This window comes from Oryctolagus cuniculus, chromosome 7, assembly GCF_051225735.1.
Source record: "Oryctolagus cuniculus isolate XC-2025 breed Fujian yellow rabbit chromosome 7, ASM5122573v1, whole genome shotgun sequence".
Taxonomy (NCBI): Eukaryota; Metazoa; Chordata; class Mammalia; order Lagomorpha; family Leporidae; genus Oryctolagus; species Oryctolagus cuniculus.
In genome coordinates this window covers 51,020,580-51,046,531 of record NC_142873.1, presented here as the reverse complement: position 1 = coordinate 51,046,531, position 25,952 = coordinate 51,020,580, and the positions used below count along the sequence as shown (strand labels likewise).

Below are 25,952 nucleotides of genomic sequence, written 5' to 3'. Positions count from 1 at the left end.
TATATTTTTGTCAAATTCTCTTCTAAAAGCGATGTATGTACTAGTTCCTTTCATTCTCACAACAAACTTATGAAGTAGGCTCTAGTAATCTGTGTTGTATACATGTCTAATATGAAGCACAGGAAGGCACAATATAAAGCCGATACATGAAAATAGCAAGATTTTTAAACCAATCAGTTTAGCTCCAGTTTAGTTCTATAAAGGTTAGTGCCTAACCATTCTGCATACCGTTTCCCTAATTTTGACACGTAACATTCACTGAGCACTTAGACAGGACGACAATATGCCCCCAACATCTGTCACCTCACTGATCACTGCCACTGTTCATCAGGTGTCTCCTTTGTCTTCAGAGCTCCGTGTCCATCTCTTTAACCTTAGGTTAAAAATATCATTTCAAGAGAGAGCAGACTCTACCACAGGACCTGTGGTATTCTAAAGATGACTAGAAATTCTTTACCACTTTTCCAGTTAAGAGATAGAATCTAATTAGCCTCTAATTTGGGTTGGCCTTAGAGACTTACTTGATAAATAGAACACAGCAGAAGGGATGCCTAACTGACAAAGCTAGGTCAATAAGAAGTCTTGAAGCTTCTATGCAAGATTGTTGGAACACAAGTCAAACTACCACGCCAGAGAAACCAAGTGGAGAGATCCTGAGGCTACACGGAGAGGGCGGGGCCTATCTGACCTGCATCCAGCCCGTGAATGTGTGAAGCAGTCCTCCATCAACTGCACATAACTGAGCAACCCTAGATGTGGCCCTTATGGAATGACACTGCTCTTCTGAGCCAGGCTAGAATGACTGATCATCCAAATCCCAAGATTTAATAAAATGCTTTTTATGTTAAGCAATCAACGTAACAGCAGATTCTTAGCACATATTCTGTTGTTGTAGCAGAATACCCAAAGCTGGATAATGGATAAAGGAAGGGGTTTACTTAGGTTCGCAGTTCTGCAGAGTGGAAAGTCCAAGCACACCGCACTGGCATCTGCTCAGCTGCTGGTGAGAGCCCTGTGCTGCTCCATCTGTGCAGAAACACAGAGGGACAAGCAGGCATGTGCAGAAGAGGGAAAATGGGGCCAAGCTCCCAAGATAGCTAGCCCCCTATAAGCAGAGTTTTTAAGTCATTCATGACGGTGGATCCCTCATGACCCAAAGAGCTCTTAAATGTGCCACGACCTCTCAACGACGCTGCACTGAGGAATTAAGCCTCAACATGAATTTTTTTTTCTTTCTTTTTGACAGGCAGAGTGGACAGTGAGAGAGACAGAGACAGAGAGACAGAGACAGAGAAAGGTCTTCCTTTGCCGTTGGTTCACCCTCCAATGGCCACTGCGGCCGATGCGCTGCAGCTGGCGCACTGCGCTGATCCGAAGGCAGGAGCCAGGTGCTTCTCCTGGTCTCCCATGGGGTGCAGGGCCCAAGCACTTGGGCCATCCTCCACTGCACTCCCGGGCCACAGCAGAGAGCTGGCCTGGAAGAGGGGCAACTGGGACAGAATCCGGTGCCCCGACCGGGACTAGAACCCGGTGTGCCGGTGCCGCAAGGCGGAGGATTAACCTATTGAGCCGCGGCATCAGCCCAACATGAATTTTCATGGAGACATACCATAGCAGGTAGTTTGCTAGGTAGTAATAGATAACTATAACCAAATTAGGTATCTGAAAGTGGGGTGTTGCTATAAAAAAAAAAGCCCTAAGACAAGGTGTAGGGACTTTGGCGCTTGGATGCAGCAGAAGCTGAAAGGACCTCAAGTGTTAGTAAACGCTGGAAGAACATCGAGGAATCTAGTGGAGAAATTATTCAGGACAGTGAGGAAAATGTTACTGGGGGGATAAAACAATGACCTGTGTGATGTAGTGCCAGAAAGTTCATCAAAAACATTGCCTTTGGTAATGTGCAAAATAGAAATTACCAAACGAATGAGTGGGTCTCTGGTTAAGGGGATTTTCAGACAGAATTCCAAAAATGCTAATGTATTTCTTATAGCCACATTATGACAAGATAGATAGAAAGAAAGATGCACTATAAAAACAGCTATTCCATTTTTAAACAGAATTTGGATAAAGTATTTAAAAAGCCATGAATCCCTAGATTCAAACATCAAACTGATTCTCATTCCTACTCTCTCCAAAGAGAAAATGCTTTAAATATAGGAAATGGCTTCAGGGAAAAAATCTAATCCAAGATGTGACTATTTGACCCAAGATATATGATGCTTTTAAAATGTTTAAGTGAACTGTGCCAGCATGGACTGAAAGGGATTGAGGCAATACAAAATTAAAAGATGCTTTGGACCCTCAACCTGCCACAGAGAGGAAGAGTCTGAGAAAGATTACACAACTACAAGCAAGGATCACTTCTTATGGAAAAAGAAAATGACTCAGTGTATAGAACCAAGAGCCCAGAGGGCAAACAAAACACTAGAGAATCATTCCCAGGAGCAGCAACGGGCCCAGTCAAAGAACTGTTGATATGTACTCAGATTTCAAAATTTCAGTGGCTCACCACCTGCTGCACACCCCTGTTCTCTCACTTTTATTTTATTTTATTAAAGATTTATTTATTTATTTATTTGCAAGTCAGAGTTACACAGAGAGAGGAGAGGCAGAGAGAGAGAGAGAGAGAGTCTTCCATCAGCTGGTTCACTCCAGTTGGCCACAACAGCCGGAACTACGCCGATCAGAAGCAAGGAGCCAGGAGCCAGGAGCTTCTTCCAGGTCTCCCACACAGGTACAGGTGCCCAAGGACTTGGGCCATCTTCTACTGCTTTCCCAGGCCATAGCAGAGAGCTGGATCGGAAGTAAAGCAGCTGGGACTAGAACCGGCTCCCACATGGGATGCTGGCGCTTCAGGCCAGGGCGTTAACCCACTGCGCCACAGCGCCAGCCCCTCTCACTTTTATTTTTAAAAGATTTATTTATTTATGTGAAAGGCAGAGTTACAGAGAAAGAAATCTTCAACCACCGACTCACTCCCAAAATGGCTGCAATGGTGAGATATGGGCCAAGCTGAAGCCAGGAGCCAGGAATTCCATCTGGATCTCCCATGTGGGTAACAGAGGCCCAAGGATTTATGCCACTTTCCACTGCTCTTCTAGGTGCATTAGCAGTGCGCTGGATCAGAAGTAGAACAGCCGGAATTCAAACCCATGCTCACATGCATGCTGATGTCACAGGCTCCTTCCCTCACTTCTTGGATGGGGTGCTATTAGTTATCCTATCTTTGTCTCACTGTTCTATGTTGGCTATGAAAGGCTAGCTGATTCAGATCAAGAGGACCCACACTGAAGGAGCTGAGTGACAGGAGCCTCACCATCACATGAACCTGATTTAGATGATGAGATATTCGACTGTTAGGCAGATGCAGTAATATGATGAAATTTTGGGGGGCTTTGGGAAAGGTGTGTTTATTTTGCATGGGATAGTAACATTTGTTGCCCAAAGGAAGAGGTACATGGCAGATTAAAGTAGGCTGCAAAAATTATTTACTATTTCTCTAATTCAGAGGTGAAATTGAATTCCCCTTCCTTGAATCTGGGCTGGTCTTAGTGACTTGCTGGGCTAATGCTCATGGGAATTCATTTTACTCCCACAAACTGATAAAACTCAGGGACAATTGGGCTACCTTCCTTCATTTAATTCAACATTAGTTCGATACACAGAATGTGTTCTAGCCATTGCGCTATGTGTTTAAAATCCACTGCAAAAAGCCAGGCAGGCATTCATCAAACCATAATACGAATCAGATTGTGTAAAATGCTGCAGAAAAGGTATACACAAAGCAGAACATGAAAAAAGGAATAATTAACTAAATTTGACTCAAGAAGGTAAGCATCTGAGTAAGCTAGTAGCAAAAAACTGCATCATATATTAGGATTGCAAAATACAATGTTTTTATTAAAAACGATGAGCTTGTTTAAATCACTCTACAATGTATATACATATATCAAGCCAGTACATTACATCTCACAAATAAATACAATGATTCTTTATCAGCCAAAAACTATAAAAATAACTGTACTTAAAAAGTATCAGAAAAAATTTAATATTCACAGTAAGAGGAAAAATGTTCCTGGTCTCCCCTAGGTGACTGCCAAGGGTCTCATTCATCGGGGAAGGGCCACACAACTGATATCACTGGCAGTTACTACAACAGAGCAGTCAAGATTACTCGATCTAGAATCAATTTTGAATCTTGTGATTTTGTACAAATTGCTTACACTCTGTGATTTACTCCTTCATTTGTAAAATATAGCCAATGATAATAGCACCTAATGGGGTCTCTGTTAGAAAAAATGTGGGGTTAACACCCTGGCCTGAAGCGCCAGCATCCCATATGGGCGCTGGTTCTAGTCCCAGCTGCTCCTCTTCCAATCCCGTTCTCTGCTACGGCCTGGGATAGTAGTAGAAAATGGCCCAAGTCCTTGGACCCCTGCACCCGCATGGGAGACCCGGAAGAAGCTCCTGGCTCCTGGCTTCGGATCGGCACAGCTCAGGCCGCTGCAGCCAATTGGGAAGTGAACCATCAGATGGAAGACCTTTCTGCCTATCCTCTCTCTGTGAAACTCTGACTTGCAAATAAATAAATAAATCTTAAAAAAAAAAAAAAGAACAAATTGTGATAACATATGAAGAGTGTTTTTAATTCATTGCCCAGCATATTTTAAGCATTCTATAAACTGCAGTTATTTTGTATTAATGTTTGCTCACTAGGCAGGATTCCAGTCCTGTAAGGAAGTCGTGAATTTTCATTTCAGTTATGCTGCACACTGCTGTCTAGGTCCAGGCCAGCGACCCAGATATCCCATTTCTCAGCTTTCTGATTCCTTTTAGGAAGCTGTCAAGGAAGCTCAGTAAGCAGCTTCCCACATTTGCTGGCTGGAGTGCTAGGGACCAAAAGAAGTGGGCAATTTCTCCATCTTGTATTCCTCTTTAACTCCCAACCTTCTCCCCTGTCTGGAGGAGGGGTGTGTGTGTGTGTGTGTGTGTTCACACTCATCTCTTTCATTGGCTAGCCTTGTCTGTCAACTGAAACAAAAACTTTCAGGAAAGAAATTATGCCCAAGCCTTTAGACAGCTGGTGGTAATTTACTCAAACAACCCCCTCGTCCTTTCAACACCCACTATTTATGTGGCTCTGATGTTGGGGGAGGGAATCATGCAAAAAATGTGGTATGTAAATTTCTCAGAAGCGGGCTGGAATAATGAGGAAGCACTTGTGTGAATTATCTGAATAATTCTCCTTGCTGTGAACATAGACACCAGGTCTTAAAAACTGGAGAGACTGATGTTGTTCAGTAACAAAGTTCTGGAACTACAGACAATAATGAAATAAATTCATAAATGGTTTCCAAGGCATTCTTGACAACCACACCATAGTTAAAATCTGAGTCATTTTCCATGACAGGGTGGGCAGTCTCAGTGCAGGTCCAAGGAACTTGGATTAAAAACCCATAACGATGATAATAAGTAAATGGAATGCATAGTTCTGCTTGAAATCTCAAATTGAATTCTGAGTTATAAAGAATGTTGCTAAAATAAGACAGCCATACAAAGCCATGGCCCTTGCCTTTGTTTCCTGTGCCATGTAACTTACTACCTTGTCCCTGAAGATAGATAGATACATACATACATAAATACACACAGAGAACATAACACTGGTTTTTAAAATGTTCCATTAAAAATGTTTAACATTTTAAGCATATAGAAAATTTGAAAAAATAGTATAACAAGGTCCAGTAAATTCTTCAGTTGATTCATCAATTGTTAACGTTTTGCCACATTTGTTTTCTCTCTACATATACACATGCATAAGCACATATACACAGGTAAACAAAGCCGCATAATTATTACTGTTACTCTAATGAACCTTGTGGATTCTTCACGCCCAACTATTTCAGTGTATATCTCCAAAGAATAATTAAAATTATTAAATAATGGTGATTTTGTAAAAGATTTTACCACTCTTCCCAGGGCAGCTTTGTCCCTATTAAGCAGAATACTTTATATCCTAATCTGAAATATCCTCAGTGAATTGCTTAATTAATGTCAGGAGCTGTAACCTCCACAGACATTAGGCTCACATCTGCACAACAAAAAGGACTCATCAAAAGAATCTCTCCCATGACAAAGGCAAAATATGCAACAAAGACAAACTCCTTCATCTACTCTAAGAACTACTGGAAGCCAATTTCTTGGCAGTTGAGAACAGCTGTTTTGGCCTTTCTTCCAGCTGGCAAGTGTCCAAAAATAATCACCAAACAGCCTCAGAAAGCCTCGCACAAACAAGAAAAAATTTTAATGAGAAGATTCTCACATTTGTATATTCACTTTTCATTCTCATTTTAGCATTTAGCATATAAGAAGTCAAAATACCAAGCTGTTCAATATCAAACATCTGGCAATTCTAGATAAAACTCACAGTCGTTGCAAGTTTTAGGTGAGTATACAGGATATAAGAGTTAATTCTATCAGTTTTGTAAAAGAACAAACACATTAACCACTGTAAGTCCTTTCAGTTAAAATAGTCTTTTTAATAGTTCTTATAATTTTTTAAAAAAACTTTTATATGATCATTGTATTTATTTGGAAGACAGAAAGATGCATAGAGAGACAGATATCTCCCATGTGCTGGTTCACTCCTTAGATGACTACAACAGCAAGGAATGGACTGGACTGAAGACAGGGGCTGAGAACTAAGTACAGGTATCTCATATGGTGGCAGGGACCCAAGTACTTGAGCCATCACCTGCTGCCCCCCATGGTACACATTAGTAGAAGTTGGAACTGGGAACAAAGCTAGGATTAGAAACCAGGCACTCAGCTGTAAGATTCATGTGTTAAGAAAACCATACCCCTAAAGTAGCCTTTTAATCAGATGAAAGTATCTCATGGGGGGCTGGCATTGTGGAGTAGCATATGGGAGTTGGTTCTAGACACAGCTTCTCCACTTCCAATCCAGCTTCCTGCTTAATGAGCCTAGGAAAGCAGCAAAAGATAGTCCCTGCAGCCACGTGGGAGACTCAGAAGAAACTCCTGGCTCCTGGCTTCAGCATTGTGGTCATTTGGAAAGTAAACCAATAAGTGGAAGACCCCTCTCCCCCTTTCTCTCTCCATCTCTCTCTCTCGCTCTCTTTCTCTCTCTGTGTGTGTGTGTGTGTCTTCCTCCTCCTCTCTCTGTAACTCTACCTTTCAAAAAAAAAATAAAAAAGAAATCTTTTCTTAAAAAAGTATCTATCCCACAGCTATGTTTGTGATAACAGTTTCAGAAATATTAGAGCTGATTGTAAATCCAAGCTTGTGATAAATGCAAGAGAATTACTGCATCATTCGTTTCTTGCCTTTTGTCAGTTCTTGGAAGATGGAAGGAGGTAAAAATTAAGTCCAGAAGGTCCTGGTGCTGATGTACTAGGTAAACAGTTCAACCTTTTGATTTAGCTGTGAAAATGTTCAGAGATAGAACTACAGTGAAGTGCACTGAGGTGCAAAATTTAAGGAATGTAAAAACACAGTAATCAATGGCCAGCACTGTGGCTCAATAGGCTAATCCTTCGCCTGCGGTGCCGGCGCATCCAGTTCTAGTCCCGGTCCGGGCGCCAGATTCTGTCCCAGTCTCTCCTCTTCCTGTCCAGCTCTCTGCTGTGGCCCGGGAGTACAGTGGAGGATGGCCCAAGTGCCTGGGCCCTGCACCCCCATGGGAGACCAGGAGAAGCACCTGGCTCCTGGCTTCGGATCAGCATGATGTGCCAGCCGAAGCGTGCCAGCCGCAGTGGCCATTAGAGGGTGAACCAATGGTAAAGGAAGACCTTTCTCTCTGTCTCTACCTCTCTCACTGTTCACTCTGCCTGTCAAAGAAAAAAAAAAAAAAACACAGTAATCAAGTTAAATGATATTTTAATGCAATATCTTAGAAAATAAAATTAATGCAAAAATATTCATAATGATCAAAATTATCAAAATTCTAAATAAAGGCAGGATCTGATTCTGCACTTGCATGACCCTGGAAGTGAATGTCTTACTTGCTTTATTCTAGTCTGGGCCCTGGTGGTTCATCCCCAGATGGTGTACCAACAGCCAAAACTTTGATGCACTCTCCTGCTGCAGTCTACTGCTATGTTCTACTGAACTTGTTGGCAATATCTGTCTAAGTATTAGGAACTATCAGACACGGTGGCACCTTTATGATACCACAAGGCAAAAGCAACTATCTGAGCCCTGCCCAGCTCTTCCAACCTCCTTCCCAAACAGTTGCAATTCCCAAGGGCAAGTTTTGGTGATGTACAGTGTGGGTGATCCCATCAGTCTGCCTGCCTAGCCCATGCAGAAGGTTAGCCTGACTGCTAACCCTAGCACATTTCCCCCCAACTCCACCTTCTACCAATCAGGTAAACTGCTCCCGGGTGTGGCCAGGCCCATCAGGAAAGCTACTGTAGCCTACATTACCTTCAAGCTGACTGAAGAAGCATAGCGGTGCCAATATTGGCTCTATCCTATAGAATTAGTGTTTCCCTGAATTAGCTACACCCCTTCTGCCTGCCATTTAAAAGGTGTGCTTGCTCATGAATAAAGCAGACATGTTCACCAAAACTTGTCTCTGGTGCTTCTTGCCAAAGAGTGCCATTGCCCCATCCATACCAACAGTGTGCAGGTTTCACGAGATGAGCCCGCGATATAGTACTCTGGGGAGATGATGAGAGAGGCAGAAGTGAGCATTCTCATCATGAGTCACTACTCATGTAACTAAAATGCACTTTTTCAAGAACCTGTCCTTTTAAGAAAAACCTGGGCTCCAACTCTGACTCTGAGGCACCTGCCAAATCGACGCAAGCACCAAATCTGCCTCATCTCCACTTTTCTGGTCACACAGTCTGCAGTGGGCTTTGGAAATCAAAGTAGCCATGCTACATCACCCACGCATCCACAGTGCCTTCAAGCTGTTCAGGAAATCTCAAACTGGAGCTTCTCCATTGGTAACAGCTGCTCATCCATAAACACACCTGACCTGTGACATGGAAAACTGTCTGCAGGTGCCCCCTGCTGGCAGAATCCATCTTATGCATTAGGACCTCATTTGGCCCTAAACACTCAAGGTAGTCACAGTCACCAACAATATTACCCATGGCCATACACCTGATCTTCCTTCCATTAATTAATTAATTAATTTCTAAGAGGCAGGCAAAAAGAGAGGGAGGGAAGGAACAGAAAGAGACAAAGAGATCACAAGAGAGCGAGCTAGCTCCTATCTGCTGATTCACTCTCCAAATGTCTCCAATGGCCAGGGCTGGGCCAAAGCCTGGAGTCAGGAACTCAGTTCAGGTCCCCTACATGGATAATAAGGATGCAACTACTTGAGCCATAACCTGCTGCTTCCTAGGGTATATATTAGTAAGCTGGAATCAGAAGTAGAGCCCGCACCCAAATTCAAGCACTCCGATATGGGATGCAAGTGTCCCAACTGGTGTCCTCACTGCTTGTGCAAACATCCACCTCTGGTTTGCTTATTTATGTCACCTTCCAGGCCCCTGAAAGCAAGAGGCATTTACATTTCCTTTCAGATGGCTTGCCTGCTTCCTCACCACCTGGAAGAAGGTGGCCTGCCTTCCTGCCTCTCTCCCCATCAGTTGAAGACAGAAAGTCTAGCCCTGTGTCGGACTAGAGGGAGACAGAGAGGGTGCACAGTTTCGAGACTGACTAAGTTCATCACTGCCACTGAGGCAAAACTTGTCATTTGGCCTTGGAACACCGAGCAGCTGAATGCTGAGGTTTCTCACATTTCTGAACTTGGGCTTATGCGGACTGCCATAATATCTGACCAGCAAACTCGTCAGTGACACAAATAAGATGTGTCATTTGGATTTTTCTTAACAGCTGGATAGTCCCTCTCAAACGTAAGTAAGTATTCCAGATACAATTCAGTGAGAATTTGCTCATATACTTTACATGTTGAGATTCCATTAATTCATCAAAGTATAAATTCTGTTGTGAATTTTAAAAGTGAAATGATGCAATAATGAATAATGATTATGAACGTTATTAATTTAAAATCTATGTTACTATTATTAACAAAATTAATATATTTATAGCTAATGGTAGCTGCCTATGTTCCCACAGTTTCTTGCTCTACTAAGCCTTGACCACTCTAAGAGTAGTTCAACTAATTTATAGATTGGAAGGCTACTCTGTTTTGGTGCCAAGTACAACAACATTGAAATACATATGAAAGACAAGAAATAGACCAGCTAGGATCTTTCATTGGGCAAATTTTAGAAAACAAACATTGGCTTGAGGATCATCACTGTAAACTACATATATAACGGGGTCTCCCAGTAAGTCATCTAACACAGATCTTCTCAACCAGTGAATCCACTGGACTATAAACAGCTGACACTGTGTGATTTATTTAGAAGAGAGCATCCAAGAAGATAGCCAGAGTCCCCAGGGCCAGCAATATTTTCCAGGAATGTTTGGAGGGATGACTAACCCAGCAGAGCCTGAGGTTGTGATTGTTCTGAAGATACAGAGGAAAATCTAAGACAGGCGTCTCTAGTCTCAGCTCTCCTTACCCTCCCCGCTTGCTTTTTGTGCTTGATTTGAACTTGCCTTGTTCCAGGGGAAAGAAGAGAAAGGATAAATCATGTTGTTCCTCTACTATCCAGGAACTCAGGTAATGGATGCAGGGTATGGCAAGCAGTCTCTAAAATGAACCTGGGTGATCACTGGTAATCAAACCCTTGCATAATCCCTTCTTCTTAATTCTGGGATGGAGCTAGGACTTACTTCTAAAGAAGAGAGTAAGGTAGCAGTCATAGGACGTCCCCTTCAACATTTGACTTAAAAAACAAACCCAACAAAGTGTGGCTTCCTTCTTGTGCAAGCTTGCTCTCTTTCTCCTACACCAATTGTGCTGAGGGAAGTAAGGCACTATGTGTATTATAGGAACTGAGGTGCTCGGTACAACAGCTGTTGAGGAACCAAAGCCTGCCAACAACCAGGGAGTGGGCCTAGAAGTGGATCTCTCCAGCCCTGGTGAGTCTTGAAAAGACTGCAGTACCAGCCAAACATTTGACCCCCACCTCATGAGAGCCCCGCAGCCAATGGCACCCAGCTAAGCCGCACCCAGATTCCTGACCCTAAGAAACTGGGAGATAATAAATATCTGTAGTTTTCAGCTCTGAAGCTTTGGGCTGATTTGCTATGTGGCAAAAGTAATAGTACCTAATACACAGACTCCTGAACCTTCCCTCAATCCAAGGTCATGCTGTCGAGTTAGGGATCCAGCCCTCCCATTCACAAAGAAACTATTATTCCCTACAGTAAAGAAGGACAAAGAAATCTGAGAAATTATTGAAAACTGCACAACAGGAAATCAGATGTATATGAAAATTGAGTGTTAAATAGCAATTGTCGGCCGGCGCCGCGGCTCACTAGGCTAATCCTCCGCCTTGCGGCGCCGGCACACCGGGTTCTAGTCCCGGTCGGGGCGCCGGATTCTGTCCCGGTTGCCCCTCTTCCAGGCCAGCTCTCTGCTGTGGCCAGGGAGTGCAATGGAGGATGGCCCAGGTGCTTGGGCCCTGCACCCCATGGGAGATCAGGAAAAGCACCTGGCTCCTGGCTCCTGCCATCGGATCAGCGCGGTGCGCCGGCCGCAGCGCGCCGGCCGCGGCGGCCATTGGAGGGTGAACCAACGGCAAAAGGAAGACCTTTCTCTCTGTCTCTCTCTCTCCCTGTCCACTCTGCCTGTCAAAAAAAAAAAAAAAAAAAAATAGCAATTGTCTAAGACCTGCAGAATGTATCCCCTGAACATGCTCTCTCCAGAATGTGCTTTCAATGACTACCAAGAATCTTTTTTCTCTTTAGAAGATAGGTGCAATCCATGAAAATCTTTCTTGTTGAAATTACAATAAAGCTATGCATGTTAGTGGTAATATTTAGTTCAGAGATTTCAAACTCAAGATATTGCATAGCCAAAAAATTACAGATTGGACTGTGATGGAGACAAAAAGGATGCTAAACTACAGTACTGTTTCTGTCTGTATCCTAGGGTCACTTGTCCATGTTAACATTTCTGTCCGTGGTTCCACTTTCTCTGAGCTGGTGCTGTACGGTTAGATATGAGTGTGGAGGAGCACACACACAGTGGACAACCCCCCCCCCCCATGCACACGCCTGTTATTCTGGGCAGCAAGCCCAGCTTGCTTTAAGTCTTTATTATTTGAACAGTGTCCCAGATTCTCCTTTGAAAATGTTCGATTCATCCATTTTTATTAACCTGAATGTGGAGCTCTCTGATGCTTTTTTTTAATATATTCTTGGTCAGGTCCAGGTACACTTTCTTTGTTTTAAACAGGTCACTCATTTCTCTGTGCTGAGCTTCAGAGGTTTTGCTATTTACATGAGAGAGCAAATTCTCACAAGGTCAGATTTTAGTAATGAAACATTATTTTAAACAGATGATATTTTCTTTCTCTTTTTATTTTTAAAGATTTATTTATTTATTTGAAAGGCAGAGCGACAGAGAGGCAGAGAAAGAGAGGTCTTCCATCCACTGGTTCACTCCCCAAGATGGCTGCAATGGCTGGAGCTGGGCCTATCTGAAGCCTGGAGCCAGGAGCTTCTTCTGGGTCTTCCACATGGGTGCAGGGGCCCAAGCACTTGGGCCATCTTCTACTGCTTTCCCAGGCCATAGCAGAGAGCTGGATCGGAAGTGGAGCAGCCAGGACATGAGCCAGCGCTCATATGGGATGCCGGCACTGCAGTCGGAGGCTTTACCCACTACACCACAGCACTGTCCTTGATATTTTCATTCTTGTTAGATTGGGTCATCTCTGTCCACATCCTACGAAAGGCTTTTGTTTTATGGTTTTTGTTTAATTTTATTTTAAAAGAAAAGTAAACTTAGGGTGATTGAAGTATTTCAAAAATCTACTAGATAGAAGAAAATTATTACTCTGATGCACATGTAAAATAAATTTAGTACCTGTCAATCAAGTATAAGCTCTACCACTTTATAACTGTGTGACTTTGTCAAATTATTTAAACTTTCTATGAAAATGGGTCTCCCTTTTTTATGCTTTTCAAAAGCATCACTTTTTAAAAATTATTTGAGAGGTAGAGAGACAGAGACACATATAAACAGGGGGTGGGCCAAGGGGCATCTCCCATTCACTGGTTTACTCCTCAAATTCCAACAATGGCTGGGACTGGGCCAGGCCAAAGTCAGAAGCAAGAATTCAGTCCAGGCCTCCCATGTAGGTGGCAGAAGCCCAATTACTTGAACCTCATGGCTGCCTCTCAGAGTCTGTATTAGTAGCAAACTGGAAGCAGGAGCAGGAGCTGGGTGTCAATCCTAGAAACTCCTATGTGTAAACCTTAAAGAAAGAAATAGAAGAGGATACCAAAAAATGGAAAAATCTTCCATGCTCATGGATTGGAAGAATCAACATCATCAAAATGTCCATTCTCCAAAAAGCAATTTATAGATTCAATGCAATACCAATCAAAATACCGAAGACATTCTTCTCAGATCTGGAAAAAAAATGATGCTGAAATTCATATGGAGACATAGGAGACCTCGAATAGCTAAAGCAACCTTGTACAACAAAAACAAAGCCGGAGGCATCACAATACCAGATTTCAGGACATACTACAGGGCAGTTGTTATCAAAACAGCATGGTACTGGTACAGAAACAGATGGATAGACCAATGGAACAGAATAGAAACACCAGAAATCAATCCAAACATCTACAGCCAACTTATATTTGATCAAGGATCCAAAACCAATCCCTGGAGAAGGGACAGTCTATTCAATAAATGGTGCTGGGAAAATTGGATTTCCACGTGCAGAAGCATGAAGCAAGACCCCTACCTTTCACCTTACACAAAAATTCACTCAACATGGATTAAAGACTTAAATCTATTACCTGACACCATCAAATTATTAGAGAGCATTGGAGAAACCCTGCAAGATACAGGTACCGGCAAAGACTTCTTGGAAAAGACGCCAGAAGCACAGGCAGTCAAAGCCAAAATTAACATTTGGGATTGCATCAAATTGAGAAGTTTCTGTATTGCAAAAGAAACAGTCAGGAAAGTGAAGAGGCAACCGACCGAATGGGAAAAAATATTTGCAAACTATGCAACAGTTAAAGGGTTGATAAGCAGAATCTACAAGGAAATCAAGAGCACCAAAGGGGAAACCTGTTGAAGTGAAATGGACACTATGAGAAACAGTGACTTGATCAGCCCTTGCCCTGACTGTTGATGTACAATGTAATACTTTATCCATTTTAGTATTTTTGTTTTGTTTTGTGCTAGTACTATTGGTTGAACTCTGTAATTAATACACAATTTTTCTTAGGTGTTTAAATTTAACTGAAAAGTTATCCCTGTTAAATATAAGAGTGGGAATAAGAGAGGGAGGAGATGTACAATTTGGGACATGCTCAATTGGACTTGCCTCAAATGGTGGAGTTAGAAACGTGCCAGGGGATTCCAACACAATCCCATCAAGATGGCATGTACCAATGCCATCTCTCTAGTCCAAGTGATCAATTTCAGTTCACAATTGATCACACTGATAGGTCTAAGAGTCAAAGGGATCACACAAACAAGACTAGTGTCTGCTAATACTAACTGATAGAATCAAAAAAGGTAGAGAACAATCCAACATGGGAAGCGGGATACACAGCAGACTTATAGAATGACAGATTTCCTAAATAGCACTCTGGCCTCAGAATCAGCTCTTAAGGCATTCAGATATGGCTGAAGAGCCCATGAGAGTATTTTAGGCATGGAAAGCCAAGACACCCTGGGGAAAAAAAAAAAAAAAAAAAAGAAGACCTAAATGAAAGATCTCTGCGAGTGAGATCCCAGTGGAAAGAACTGGCCATCAAAGAAGGAGGTACCTTTCTCTGAAGGGAGGAGAGAACTTCCACTTTGACTATGACCCTGTTGGAATAAGATCGAAGCCAGCAAACTCAAAAGGCTTCCATAGCCTTGGCAACTCATGACTAGAGCCTAGGGAGATTCCTGACGCCATAAACAAGAGTGTCAAATTGTTAAGTCAACAACAGGAGTCACTGTGTACTTACTTCTCATTTGGGATCTGTCCTTAATGTGTTGTCCAATGTGAAGTAATGCTATAACTAGTACTCAAACAGTATTTTACACTCTGTGTTTCTGTGTGGGTGCAAACTGATGAAATCTTTACTTAATATATACTAAATCGATCTTCTGTATATAAAGATAATTGAAAATGAATCTTGATGTGAATGGAATGGGAGAAGGAGCGGGAGATGGGAGGGGTGTGAGTGGGAGGGAAGTTATGGGGGGGAGCCATTGTAATCCATAAACTGTACTTTGGAAATTTATATTTACTAAATAAAAGTTAAAAAAAAAGAAACTCCTATGTGTAATGTGAGCATTTTAACCAGCAACTTAACCATTGAGCTAAACTCCCACTTTAAGTCATTCTTTCTCACAGAATTTTAGTGAGAATTAAATGAAATTGTGCTTATAAAGGTATTTAAGACATGGCCTGATATATTGCATAAGTTCAGTAAATATTATTAATGCAAATTATAAATATATTGATGAGTCAGCAGTTCAGCGGCCAGTTGGGATAGCTGCATCCCACACTGGAGTGCCTGGTTCAAGTTATAGCTCTGCTTCTAATCCAGATTCCTGCTAATGCTCATCTTTAGAGGCAGCAATTGATGGCTCAAGTACTTGTGTTCCTGCCATCCACATGGGAAAACTGGATTGGGTTCCAGACACCTGGCTCATCCCAAGCTAATGATGTCAGCATTTTTGGAATGAATCAAAGGATGGAAAACATCTCTTATCTTCATGCCTGAACATATTGAGTTATTGGAGTCATCTTGTTTGCAGGTCACTTGTGATTTTCAATGTTTGGATTATTCCAGATACTCTGAAACTGCGGAGGAGGAAACAGCTTTAAAAAAAAAAAATCAAAGAACATGGCCACACATGATTAGCACATATAGTTTGTTTCCTGACTGCAGCATCCAGTTTTAGCTTTTTACCATGAAAACTGATCTTTGATTCTACTATGTTCTGTACATCCACACCACTATAAAATGAAACAGATCCATAGCCTTTGGACACATCAGCTCCATCTGTGATTACTTTCATTTCTTTGAATCATATCTAGCAATAAAAGCTTCTAATTTCAGTTTTATCAATTTTTTTTTTTGACAGGCGGAGTGGACAGTGAAAGAGAAAGAGAGAAAGGTCTTCCTTTGCCATTGGTTCACCCTCCAATGGCCACTGCAGCCAGCGCACCGCACTGATCCAAAGCCAGGAGCCAGGTGCTTCTCCTGGTCTCCCATGTGGGTGCAGGGCCCAAGCACTTGGGCCATCCTCCACTGCATCCCGGGCCACAGCAGAGAGCTGGCCTGGAAAAGGGGCAACCGGGACAGAATCCGGCGCCCCGACCGGGACTAGAACCCAGTGTGCCGGTGCTGCAGGTGGAAGATTAGCCTAGTGAGCCGCGGCGCTGGCCCTATGATCCATTTTGAGTTAATTTTTATATATGGTACAAATTATTGATCAAGGTTCATGTTTTTGCAGTTATTCCAGCACCATTTTTAAAGATTTAGTTATTTATTTGAAAAAGTTAGAGAGAGAGAGAGAGATCGTTCATTCACTGGTTCACTCCCCTGATGGACACAATGGCTGGGGTTGGGTCAGGCCGAAGCCAAGAGCCAGGAGCTTCTTCTGGGTCTCCTACCATGGTACAGGGGCCCAAGCACTTGGGCCATCCTCTTTTGCTTTCCCAGGCACATTAGTAGGGAGCCAGATTGGAAGTGGAGCAGTCACACCTGATCCGGTGCCCATATGGCATGGGATGCCAGCATTGCAGGGGGTGGCTTTACCTGCTACGCCACAATGCCAGCTCTCAACACCATGTTTTTTAGAACAGTACCATTTCTCCACTTAATTGTCTTGGTACTTTTGTTGAAATCAAGTGACCATCTGGATGTGTGTGTGTGTGTGTGTGTATACAGATTTTTCTATTCTGTTCTGTTGATTTGTCTATCTTCAGAATGATATCACACTGACTTGATAACTATTACTTTCTAAGTCTTGAAATCATGTATCAAATCCTTTAACTTTATTCGCATTTAAAAGTGCTATAAGGGGCTAGTGCTGTGGTGTAGTGGGTAAAGCTACTGCCTGCAGTGCCAGCATCCCAAATAGCCACTGGTTTGAGTCCTGGCTGCTCCACTTCTGATCCAGCTCTTTACTATAGTCTGGGAAAGCAGTAGAAGATGGCTCAAGACCATGCGCCCCTGCACCTGCGTGGAAGACCTGGAGGAAGTCACTGGCTCCTGGCTTCAGATTGGCGCAACTCCATTCGTTGTGGCCATCTGGGGAGTGAACCAGCAGCTGGAAGACATTTTTCTCTCTCTCTGTCTCTGCCTCTCTGTAACTCTGCCTTTCAAATAAATAAATAAATCATAAAAAAAAAGATTAGGCTGGGACCTCTACATTTCTATGTATATTTTAGAATCTACTTGTCAGTATACTCCAAAAGTCTTCTGGGAAAATGTTTGGGATTGTAATGAGTCTATCGGTCAATAGGGAAAAACTAGAGAATTGATATCTCAACAATATTGAGTCTGTTGTATAAACATCATACATCATTTCATTCATTTAGGTTAGTAGTTCTTCACACTGGGGGCAATTTTTCCTCATAAGGGCCACTAGAAAGCGACTCTAGTTTTGATTGCTATACTTCAAGGTGAAGGTGATGCTAGTAACATCTTAAAACACACAGAACAGTACTTATAAGGAAGAATTGCCCAACCCAAAATGTCAACAGTGTCCTCTTTTAGCTCTTCTTTGGTTTCTTTCAGCAGTGTTTTGTGTTTCTTGCTTCTGGTCTTTACACACCTTGTGGCACTCTTATTCCTAAATTCTTTGCATTTTTAATCTGTTATAAATGGTATTGTCTTAAAAATACTAGCTTCCAATCATTCATTGCTGCTTTAGGCTGATCTTTGTATATTGTGTTTGTGTCTTACAGCCTTGATGAACTGACAAGTTCTAGTACCTTACTTGAGTAAATTTACTCAAGTAAATCCCATAGTATTTTTATGTAGTGAGGATGTCATCTCCAACACATAGCATTTTTATGAGGATTATGTCATTTGCAGCACACAAGTATAACCCCATGCATATTTCTTTCTTTCTCATCTATAAGTCTCATTTATTTTTATTATTTTATTGTATTGGGTAGAATCTTCAGGAAAATCTTAAGTAGAAATAGTGAAGCAAACATCCTTGTCCTGTCCTGATCTTAGGAGAAAGGCATTCAGACTTTTATAGTTTTGAAGTATGTTACCTGTGGGTTTTCCATACATGCAGTAGTTCCTCTTATCCACAGGGACATGTTCTAAAACTATCAGTGGATGCCTAAAACTGTGGATAGTACCAAGCCACTTGTATGCTATATTTTTTCCTATTCATATGTACCTAGGAGAAAGTTTCATTCATAAATCAGGCACAGAAAGAGATTAGCAATAATTACTATAGATCTTAGCAATGTAAACATACAATTTTTAAAATCTTTCCTTATTAAGAGCTTTCTGTTTTTCTGCTTTGGCATACCCAAGTTCCCACCATCATTACTTTGGTGCTTTGGGGCCATTATTAAGTAAAATAAGGGTGACAGGGACATAAGCACTATGACATTGCGATTGTTGGTCTGATAACTGAAATGGTTACCAAGTGTCTTGTGGGCAGGTAGTGCATGCAGTTGTGGACATGCTGGACAAAGGAGTGTTTCACATCCCACAAGGGTTGGAGCAGGATGACGTGAGAATTTATCATGCTTTTCAGAGCAGTGCACAGTTTAGAACTAGTGAATTGTATATTCTAAAATTTTCCATTCAATATTTTTGGACTGCCATTAACTGGGTAACTTTAACTATGGAAAGTGAAACCATGGGTAAGTGGAGACCACTGTACCTTTAATTAGGTTGAAGAAGTTCCCATTTATTTCCAACTTTCTGAGAATTTTTTGAGGAATAGACATTTGCTTTTTCTTTTACCAAGAATGACTATGTTGTTTTTCTTTTTTACTCTGTTATTGTGGTGAATTATATTGCTTGATCTAAGAATGTTAAAATCATTGTTGGGCTCCTGGGATAAATTCTACACTTAGTCATGATATATCACCCTTTTTATACATTGTGGATTAGTTTTGCGAAAATTATGCTAACTTTTTTTGTGTCTATGTTCATGAGGAACATTAGTTTGTATTCTTTACTTGTTTTTTTTTGTTTTGTTTTGTTTTGTTTTGTTTTTTTTTTTTTTTTTTGACAGGCAGAGTGGACAGTGAGAGAGAGAGACAGAGAGAAAGGTCTTCCTTTGCCGTTGGTTCACCCTCCAATGGCCGCCGCGGCCGGCGCGCTGCGGCCGGCGCACCGCGCTGATCTGATGGCAGGAGCCAGGAGCCAGGTGCTTTTCCTGGTCTCCCATGGGGTGCAGGGCCCAAGCACCTGGGCCATCCTCCACTGCACTCCCGGGCCACAGCAGAGGGCTGGCCTGGAAGAGGGGCAACCGGGACAGAATCCGGCGCCCCGACCGGGACTAGAACCCGGTGTGCCGGCGCCGCTAGGCGGAGGATTAGCCTAGTGAGCCGCGGCGCCAGCCTGTATTCTTTACTTGTAATGTCTTTGTCTGGATTTGATATTAAGGACCCCTGGCCTCATAAAATGAGTTAGTACATCATTTCTCCTCAATTTTGGGGGACAGTGAATGTAGAATTAGCATTATTTCTTCCTTAAATGCTTTGTAAAATTCACTGAATAAGACTTTTATGCCTGAATCTTCTTTGTGGGAATATTTTTTTTATTTTTTATTTTATTTTATTTTTTTGACAGGCAGAGTTAGACAGTGAGAGAGAGAGAGAAAGGTCTTCCTTCCGTTGGTTCACCCCCTAAATGGCCGCTACAGCCTGCGCACTGCACCGATCTGAAGCCAGGAACCAGGTGCCTCTCCTGGTCTCCCATGCAGATACAGGGCCCAAGCACTTGGGCCATCCTCCACTGCCCTCCCGGGCCACAGCAGAGAGCTGGACAGGAAGAGGAGCAACCGGGACAGAATCTGGCGCCCCAACCTGGACTAGAACCAGAACCCGGGGTGCTGGTGCCACAGGCGGAAGATTAGCCATTTGAGCCACGGCACCAGCCTGTGGGAATATTTTTAACTATAAATTTAATTTCCTTAATAAAAAAGTAATTATTCAGCTTATTATTTCTTCTCAGGGGAGCTTTGTTACCTTGTGTCTTTCAAGGAATTTGTCCATTTAATCTAAGTTGTCAGTTTTATTGCCATAAAATTTTCATTCCTTTCCCTTTTTTACCCTTTAATATCTGTAGTGATGTTATTTTTCTCATACCTGATATTGGTAATTTGCATTTTCTCTTTCTTTCTTGATTAGCCTGACTTGAAGTTTACCGATTTTAGTAACTTTTTAAGACAATAATCTTTTGCATCATTGATTTTCTGTTATTTTTCTGTTTTCAACTTATTTGATTTTCCTTATAATTCTTATTATTTATTTTCTTCTAGTTTGAATTTCATTTGCTCTTACATTGTTAATGTCTTCTTTTTTTAAGTTTTCATTTTTTTTTTGAAAGGTAGAGAGAGAGTGAGCAAGCATGAGTGCAAGCAAGTGCGAGAGATTTTCCATCTACTAGTTCACTCCTCAAATGCCTGCAACAGCCAGAAGTGGTTGACCCTGAAGCTAGGAACCTGGAACTCTATCTGGGTCTCCCATGTGGGTGGCAGAGACCCAAGTACTTGAGCCATCACCTGTTGTCTCCCCAGGATTGAATTTGTAGGAATGGGACACAAACCAAGCACCCTGATATGAGATGCATGCATTCCAGGTAACAACTTACCTAACCACTGTACCAAATACCTGTCCCTTTTCTTGTTTCTTAGGGTGGAAGCTTGATAATTAATCAATCATTTAAGGAGACTTTTTTATTTTTTTGACAGGTAGAGTTATACACAGTGAGAGAGAGAGACAGAGACAGAGAGAAAGGTCTTCTTCCATTGGTTCACTCCCCCAATGGCCACTACGGTTGGCACTGCACCGATCTGAAGCCAGGAGCCGGGTGCTTCCTCCTGGTCTTCTATGCAGGTGCAGGGACCCAAGCACTTGGTCCATCCTCCACTGCCCTCCTGGGCCACAGCAGAGAGCTGGACTGGAAGAGGAGCAACCGGGACTAGTACCGGGCACCCCACCTGGGTCTAGAACCCCAGGGTGCCAGCGCCATGGGCAAAGGATTAGCCAAATGAGCCATGGCACTGGCCCATTTTCTTTCCTAATATACTTTATAAAGTTCTGCAAATTTCATTTCAAGTACTGCTTTATTTGTAGCCCACAGATTTTTTTTTCTTATGACTTCATTTCAGTTAGCTTAAAAGAATTTATTTCACTTTTGGTATCATGTTTGTTCCATGGGTATTTAGTGTGTGTGTGTGTGTGTGTGAGAGTAGCTTCCAAATATTGATGATTTTCCATACTATTTTGTGTTGTTGATTTCTAATTTAATTCCAATGTATCAGAGAACCACATTTTTTATTATTTAAATAAGTTTAATTATGATCTTGGTAAAGTTCCTTGTGTGTTTGAAAAGAATGTATATTCTACTATTGTTGGGTGGTGTGTTGTATAAAAATCAGTTAGATCAACTTGGTTCATTGTGTTCAAGTTTTCCTTTTCCTTATTGATTTTGTGTCTAATTGTTGTATCAATTTATTTTATTTTTTTTTTTTTTGGACAGGCAGAGTGGACAGTGAGAGAGAGAGACAGAGACAGAGAGAAAGGTCTTCCTTTGCCATTGGTTCACCCTCCAATGGCCGCCGCAGCTGGTGCGCTGCGGCCAGCGCAACGTGCTGATCCCATGGCAGGAGCCAGGTACTTATCCTGGTCTCCCATGGGGTGCAGGGCCCAAGCACTTGGGCCATCCTCCACTGCATCCCAGGCCACAGCAGAGAGGTGGCCTGGAAGAGGGGCAACCGGGACAGAATCCGGCGCCCCGACCGGGACTAGAACCCGGTGTGCCGGCGCCGCAAGGCAGAAGATTAGCCTAGTGAGCCTCAGCGCCGGCCTGTTGTATCAATTATTGAGCGAAGGATACTAAAATCTACCAATAGGGATTTTGGATTTGTTATTTCTCTTTGTTCAATGTGTTTTGAAGCACTGGTATTAGATATATAAATATTAGGATTGTTAAATCCCTTGATAAATTTACCTTTTGATTGCTATGAAGCTGCTCTCTTTATCAATAGTACTTTTTTATCACTAGCAATTTTTCTTTCTTTCTATCTATCTACTTGATCTGATATCAATAAAGACACTCCAGGTTTCTTTTGATTGGTGTTAAAGGTCCCCAGATCACCGTCAGGTTCACTGATTCTCTGGGAGCACTCACAGAGTTCAGTGTGTATTCATACTCACAGCTGTGGTTTATCCCAGTGGAAGGATGCTACAGAAAACCACCCAATGGGAGAGGCACAAGGGCAAACTATGGAAGGAAGAAGGCACAAGCTTCTAAGTATCATCTGCCAATGCAGTCACACAGAATACACTGAATTCCCCTAGCAACGAACTGTGAAAATATGTGCGAGATGTTATCCACAAAGAAAACATGTTGGAGATTCAGTGCCCACAGTTTTTATTGGACAAGTCATGTGGGCAACTTCTGCCTACCACAGTTGCCCAGTTAGGGTGGTAGAAACCCTCCTAAATCCAAGTTGTCAGATGCCAGCCAAGGCCACCCCTGCAAGCAGACCTTTCAATGGCTAGCACTCAGCTTGCTGTGTTAATACTTTTCTTTGCATATGTCTTTTTCCATCTTTTTACTTTTATCATATTTGTATTTTTATGTTTAAAATGAGTTTCTTATGGGCAATGAATGTTGCATCTAGTTTTTTTTAATCCAATCTGAAGATCTCTGACTTTTGATTGGGATATTCATATCTTTAACATTCACTGTGATTATTGGTATGTTTGAGTTTAAATCTACTCTGCTGATATTTGCTATCTTTCTTTTCTGTTCTATATGCCTTTTCCCTATTTTCCTGTGTTCTTTTGGGTTAACTGAATGCTTCACAATTCCATTTTGCCTCCTTTAATGAATTATTTGATTTAACTCTGTGTTTGGGGATGGAAGGTGTCTATTTCGGGCTTTATAATATAAATATATAATTTACAATCTAAAATCCTCGGGCTTTGGGACCAGCGGGACCAGCATGTTCGGCAGCACGACGACCGATAACCACAACCCCATGAAGGACATCGAGGTGACGTCTTCTCCCGACGACAGCGTGGGCTGCCTGTCCTTCAGCCCGCCGACCTTGCCGGGGAACTTCCTCATCGCAGGGTCGTGGGCCAATGACGTCCGCTGCTGGGAGGTTCAGGACAGTGGGCAGAACATCCCGAAAGCCCAGCAGATGCACACCGGGCCGGTCCTCGACGTCTGCTGGAGTGACGACGGGAGCAAAGCGTTCACCGCATCTTGTGATAAAACTGTCAAAATGTGGGACCTCAACAGCAATCAGGCAATTCAGATCGCTCCTGTTAAAACCATACACTGGATCAAAGCCCCCAACTACAGCTGCGTGATGACCGGGAGCTGGGACAAGACCCTGAAGTTCTGGGATACGCGGTCGTCAAATCCTAGGATGGTTCTGCAGCTCCCCGAGAGGTGTTACTGTGCTGATGTGATCTACCCGATGGCCATGGTGGCGACCGCGGAGAAGGGCCTGATTGTGTACCAGTTGGAGAACCAGCCTTCCGAGTTCCGGAGGATAGAGTGAGTCCCCGCTGAAACACCGGCATCGATATGTGGCTATTTTTAAAGACAAACAGAACAAGCCAACTGGATTTGCTCTGGGCAGTATTGAGGGGCGAGTTGCTATTCACTACATCAACCCTCCGAATCCTGCCAAAGACAACTTCACCTTTAAGTGTCATCGCTCCAACGGGACCAACACGTCAGCGCCTCAGGACATCTACGCGGTCAATGGCATTGTGTTCCATCCCGTTCACGGCACCCTGGCCACCGTGGGGTCTGACGGCCGCTTCAGCTTCTGGGACAAAGATGCCAGAACAAAACTCAAAACTTCAGAGCAGTTAGACCAGCCGATAGCAGCCTGCGGCTTCAACCACAACGCCAACATCTTCGCCTACGCCTCCAGCTACGACTGGTCCAAGGGACATGAGTTTTATAATCCCCAAAAGAAAAATTACATTTTCCTGCGTAACTCGGCTGAAGAGCTGAAGCCCAGGAATAAGAAGCAGCGGCCGGCAGCGTCGGGTTGGCCAGTCCACTTGTCTGCCCGCGTGCAGGTCCCAGCGCGCTGGGTTGTCGCCCACGGACGTGGATTTCAGCCCCTGGGGAAGCGACGTCATAGCCGAGCAGCCAGAGCACCGTGTGGGCGGCGACTTGCCGTCCCCATTCCACTGCCGGCCGCGGGAGGCTGGCGTTGTCCTAGAAGTTAGGTCCTTGTCGGCAGCGCCGGGGGTGCAGCGGGGCGTCTTCCAGCGCTGTGTGCATTCGAGGTTCTGGGGCATGGTCTGCACACCTGTACTGTATTTTGTAATAAACTATTTTGAAGATTGCAAAAAAAAATTCTAAGTATATTCTAAATTCTAAATATATATATAAATTTAGTTTAGCCTGGCCCAGCTCTGGCCACTGTGGCCATTTGGGGAGTGAACCAGCGGATGGAAGATCTCAGTCGTTCTCTCTCTCTTACTCTCTGTAACTCTAACTTTCAAATAAATAAATAAATAAATCTTTTTTTTAAAAAACAGTACTTAAAAAATGAATTAAGTTAATTGTCAGCTGATGGCAATCTGTCTGTGTATGCCTTCTATCTGCATAGTATGTAATTCACAGACAACTGTCAGGGAAGAAGGGCTACACAGAAGATTCAGAGAATTCCTAATATCAAACTTCAACTATCATGTCAGTCTAACCATATTTTTGTTATTGTTGTTATTTTACAACTTTTGAGATCTTACACGCAATAAACTAGGCAGAGTGTATAATCTGAAACGTTTTTACATACATATAGATTTGTAAAATCATCACCACAATTAAGATGATAAACTTGTCTAGCAGACCCAAAAGTTTCCTTCTGCCCCTTTGTAATCCCTCCTACCTCCTGTCCCACTAATACACAGGAAGCCACTACTTTGCACTCTGCTGCTGTATTTGAGTTTTCTAGAATTTAATATGAATGGGATTTTTTTTTTTTTTTGACAGGCAGAGTGGACAGTGAGAGAGAGAGAGAGAAAGGTCTTCCTTTGCCGTTGGTTCACCCTCCAATGGCCGCCGCGGCTGGCGTGCTACTGCCAGCGCACTGCACTGATCCGATGGCAGGAGCCAGGTGCTTCTCCTGGTCTCCCATGGGGTGCAGGGCCCAAGCTCTTGGGCCATCCTCCACTGCACTCCCTGGCCACAGCAGAGAGCTGGCCTGGAAGAGGGGCAACCGGGACAGAATCCGGTGCCCCGACCGGGACTAGAACCCAGTGTGCCGGCGCCGCAAGGTGGAGGATTAGCCTAGTGAGCTGCGGCGCCGGCCATGAATGGGATCTTGCAGCATGCCTTTTACTCAACATAATTGTTTTGAGATTTATCCCTACTGTGGATGGTTAATATTCTTTTATTGCTGAATAGTATTCCACTGAATGAAAGTGCCACAATTTGGTTTTTTTTTTAATTCAACAATTGTTTGGTTATTTCCAGTTTCATAAATCTGTTATGAACTCTGGTCTGCAAGTCTTCATGTATACATGGGCTTTCATTTCTCTTGGGTAAATTCCTAGGAGTAGAACAGTAGGGGTATCTTTAACTTTTTAGGAAAATGCCAAATTGCTTTGCAATTCTTTTATATT

At 42.8% G+C, this 25,952-nt stretch overlaps 1 protein-coding gene and 1 pseudogene across 16 annotated transcripts in view; one reads left to right on the top strand and one right to left on the bottom strand.

Moving 5' to 3' along the window:
• PDE4DIP (phosphodiesterase 4D interacting protein) overlaps positions 1-25,952 on the bottom strand; it is a 236,454-nt gene that overhangs the window by 203,825 nt on the left and 6,677 nt on the right. The gene's annotated exons all lie outside the window — the stretch shown is intronic.
• LOC103350080 (mRNA export factor pseudogene) lies at positions 23,252-24,612 on the top strand (annotated as a pseudogene).